Source organism: Spermophilus citellus (assembly GCF_964194105.1).
Source record: "Spermophilus citellus genome assembly, chromosome: 13".
Classification (NCBI taxonomy): Eukaryota; Metazoa; Chordata; class Mammalia; order Rodentia; family Sciuridae; genus Spermophilus; species Spermophilus citellus.
In genome coordinates this window covers 8,822,087-8,826,418 of record NC_138193.1, presented here as the reverse complement: position 1 = coordinate 8,826,418, position 4,332 = coordinate 8,822,087, and the positions used below count along the sequence as shown (strand labels likewise).

The window sequence follows — 4,332 nt, the reverse complement described above, 5'->3', positions numbered from 1 at the left end:
GAGATTTGTAATGACAAAGTTCTGAAGTCTCATAGGCCTACATTTCTTATTTTATGAAACAAAAGGGTTGTTATTAAATGCTCTCTGGTAATTAAAGATTATCCCTTTGTTTCATTGTTTGTATGCAGTGGAGATATTGTGACGGCTTCCTACCACCCTTAGATGTCGCTCTCCCTGTCCCTACCCACCTTCTTTCTCTGGCCCTGTGAGCCATGGTTGGTGCTGCTGATGAAGCCGCAGTGACTGTCCTCTGCATGGCTTCACTCAGACTTGAAAACAGCTGTTGTCAGGTTTTTTTTTTTCTGTTTATCAAGCCAATACCCTAAAGGCCACTTTCCCTCCAGGGCTGTTTTAACCCTGTCACTTCTCTAGTGAAGCACAGAGCTCAAGAATCTGTGCATGCACTGATCTTGCCAGCACTGTACCTGTTCCTGTCACCTCTGCCTTCTTCCTCACCTGACACTGCCATCCCTGGGACTGGTCAGATGGCTTCCTCTCAGACATGGCTGTTCTAAAACCTTTTCTCAAGTAATAGATGCATGTGGTTAAAAAAAATTAAAAATCCCTCAAAATACAAAAATGCGGGTCTTTCACATCCAGCCCTAAATGCCCCTGTTTTCTTCCACAGAGGCAGCCGCTCTTCAGTTTCTTGCGTGATCTTCTGGAGTTGTCTACAACATGCCTTCCCTGCCTCCCTGTGTTTTGAACATAAAGGGCAGGGCACCCTCTACACATTGAGTCTTGTTCTTCTGAACATTTCACTTGAAGGTCTTTCCTCATCTGTCCACTGCCCAGCTGCATACAGCAGAGGGCGCCATTTGCCCAGAGCAGCCCAGGAGCTTAGGTTGGGTAATGCAGGGCAGAAACCCTGGCTGTACAGAGCTTTCTTGAGACTGGGACATCCACTGGGTGAAGCAACTGTAACCTCTCTAATGAGGATGGGCATTTAGCTGGCTATCAGCCAAAAATTTGGTTTAAAAAACAATTGTCCTCAAATATGATTCTCAAAAGATTAGAATTTTTAGTGACTTTAGTGACAGTTATTTGGTGCTGGCAGCGCCACAGCCAGGGATGTCTAACTTGGTTTTGTTTCATCTCTCTGTAGGCCCTTTGTCACTGCGGGGAACCAGAGACAGCAGACACTTCACCAGCTTGAGCCATGCGCTGCAGACACAGTGCTGTATCTCTCCTGCCAGCAGCTGGTCAGGCCAGCAGTACAGACCCTACAGCTTCTTCACTAAATGTAGGTAGACTGGCACACACTTCCACCTCCTGCAACAGGAAAGTAGGGGTGCTTTCCTGACTTGATTTTTAAAGAATTAACATTTTAGTGATTGTTAAACTAAAAATGCATGATCTTGTTCAAGTAGCACCTAGAATTATCTCACACACCACAGCTGTATTTGGAGAGTGCTAGTTTACTTGGAGCCCCTTATTTGGGGCACCTGAGGCCTAAAGGTATTGAATTGTGCCCCAGATACCCTGCTGATTTAGAATCACATCAAGAAGGCACACACTGTTTTTAGCTGGGCCTTAGCTGAGGAGATAGGACATCTCATCTTGAAAAGTTCAACCTATGCTTCCTCTTTGTGATAGTGTTTGAAAGTGTGATCTGGACTAAATTAGCTTGTCAGGCAATCAATGGAGATGGAGTTCACAGTTTAGCAGTAGGTTAAATTTTGGATAACCAAGGCAATTCATGATCATTCTAGAATGTTCAGCAGATATGGAAAAATCAGAAGGGATTAGCTGGCTAGTGATCTGCTGCTCCAACAATGGACTGCCACTCTTTTCACACAGCACCATGTCCTGTGCTTCCCCGGGCTGTGTGGTGACCGTGGAATTTTCCACTGTAAAGATTCGGATCATTTTAGTGTGGTAGTCTCGTGGCACCTGGATTAGTGGCATAGTGACCCAGAAACAAGGGTCAGGTCATGGGGCTGGGTACCACAGGCTTGGTTGTACCTGTGGATTTAGGTTCAAGGAGAAGAGAGGTGGCTAGAGCTGGGCCCGCTGGTCTCTCCCCCTCATGCCCACAGCCTCATTTTTTTCTGAGTTGACTTTGACCCTTAGAGGAGTATTTTAGACCCAGAGGCCTTGGGAATTTTATTTCTGATCATCTTTTCCCTGCTCGAAAAAGGCTCTTCTCCAACTCTTCTTGTTCGAGCGTGCCCCTCATCCTCGCACACCTGCACTGTTGACCCACATCTGCCTCTGACTCTCCACCAGCCCTCCTTGTCCTCAGTTATGTGGACTACTGAGGTCATTGCTCCTGAGTCCTGCTGAGCTGGGCTGCAGTGGGAGACCCTCTGTGGAAGCCACTGTGCTTTTCTATTTCAGGAGTGTAAGGACGGCCTTAGGCCTGAGCCTAAGCTACTCCATTTTAAAAACTTCAGTTTGAAAGCTGCAGTCTCACCTGGCATGCCTAAGGGAGCCCTCCAGTATATGGCCTCAGACACAGTCAAGTCACTTCTCCCCATCCTGAGATACAGAGTGAAGCCTCTGTCAGGCTGTTCTCCCCTGAAAAAATGGAAAGGTGAGAAAATCAGGGAGGGACCACCAGACCAGATGTTTTAACCCCAGGGTGAATGTTGTCACTGAGAAATCTGGTGGTAACTGATAAGAATTGAAAGGGGGGGTCAAAAGCCCCAAAATTTAGTATAAATAATAGAGCAAATGAACAGACATTCAGCCAGCCAAAACAAGGATGCACCCAAGCTGGAGAGTCTGATGAGGACCTGGACTGACATCTCATCACTTGTCATCTTGGGCCTGATCCTTACCGCTCTCCAACTCTACAGCCACATCTTGACCCTGGTGAGAGCCGCAACTTCTCCCTGTGACCCTCTCCTCAGCCGGCCGTCAGTTCCATTCCAGGAGAAGCCTGCCTTGGTTCCTGACCTGATCACCGGGGTCTGAGTGAGTGTGCATCTGCTGGACATAAAGCCTAAGGCTTGAGACTTTTGAACTTAGCACGCAGAGGGAATGTCTGTCATTAGCCTGTCATGATTAAGTGTGTTTGCAGTGCTTAGAATTAATCTAGAATCATTTGCTGTGAATTGATTATGTCTGTTGCAGTGCCTAGCATGAACGATGGTCCTCTTCTTGGTTAAGAACCTATAGAGTGAAATTTTATTGAGTGATTCTAGTGAATAAAGCATTGAAAAGGGCAGAAGTGCAGGCCATTCTTTATTTCTCCCCCTCGACTGCATATGTTGCAACTTTGCCCCTCGCGACAATGAGGAAATGGCCTTTGAAATTCTAGATCTCCAAGACACAAAAAATCATGGGTTTTCCAAACTTACTGAAGAGGATGTAACCTTGCACTTGTTGAAACTGTCCCCTGTTGTAGAGTCCTCACTTAAATGCCATGGGTCCCATTTAGTAAGTGGTGTTACTTGCATGATTAAGAAAGAACTTGGGTTGGGGCTGTGGCTTAGTGGTAGAGCATTGGTCCAGCTTGCACAAGGCCCCGAGTTCAATCCCCAGCACGGCAAAGAGTAGAAAGAGTTCACTCTATCAACGTGGATGCTACAATGGATTGTGCATGTGGTGTGTGTGCACATGCACACATGTGTTTCAAACATGAACTTCACTCACATAAGTGTAAGTTAACAGGTGTATTAGTTAACCTCATTGTCCCTCCAGAAAGTGTCAGAAAGAGTTGAAATCATAGTAAATCTAAATAGCCTTTGAAGTTCAACAGTCTTATACTTGAAATTAAAATAGTAAAATGCATGTAGGCGTTAAAAAATCATAGTTGTGAATAATATTTATGAATGTGGGAAAATATTCACAGTGTAACAGGTAAATAAAATTATGCCTATGCAGGACCTATATAAAGAAAACAAAAGTGATACAATAAAAAAATTTGTGATAAACATAAAAATTAAAATAACAAAAATATTACCACTTAAATTGATAAATTGAATGATAATACAATGAATAATAATACAAAATTTTAGTTTTATCTAGTGAATCATAAGTTCCATAGAATTTCTTTTTTTTTGTTTTTTTTATTTTTATTTTTTATTAGTTGCTCAAGACAATACAATGATCTTGACATATCATACATTTGATTCAAATGGGGTATGAATTCTCATTTTTCCACATGTATATCTTGCAGGATCACATTGGTTATACAGCCACATATATACATACAGTAATACTAGTGGCTGTTGTATTCTGCTGCCCTCCCTATCCCCCCTCCCCTCCCCTCCCCCATATCACCTCTCTCTACCCAATCTACTGTGATACATTTCTCTCTCTCACTCTTTTTTCTTTCTTTCCACCTCACACCAACATATATGTATTTTGTATAATGATGAGGGT

At 43.7% G+C, this 4,332-nt stretch overlaps 1 long non-coding RNA gene across 1 annotated transcript; it reads left to right on the top strand.

Moving 5' to 3' along the window:
• Positions 1-328: 328 nt before the first annotated feature.
• On the top strand, positions 329-2,889 carry LOC308632287. Its single transcript, XR_014018489.1, has 4 exons — positions 329-528; positions 629-849; positions 1,106-1,243; positions 2,802-2,889. It is a non-coding gene; the product is annotated as an uncharacterized lncRNA (long non-coding RNA).
• The last annotated feature ends 1,443 nt before the right edge of the window (positions 2,890-4,332 follow it).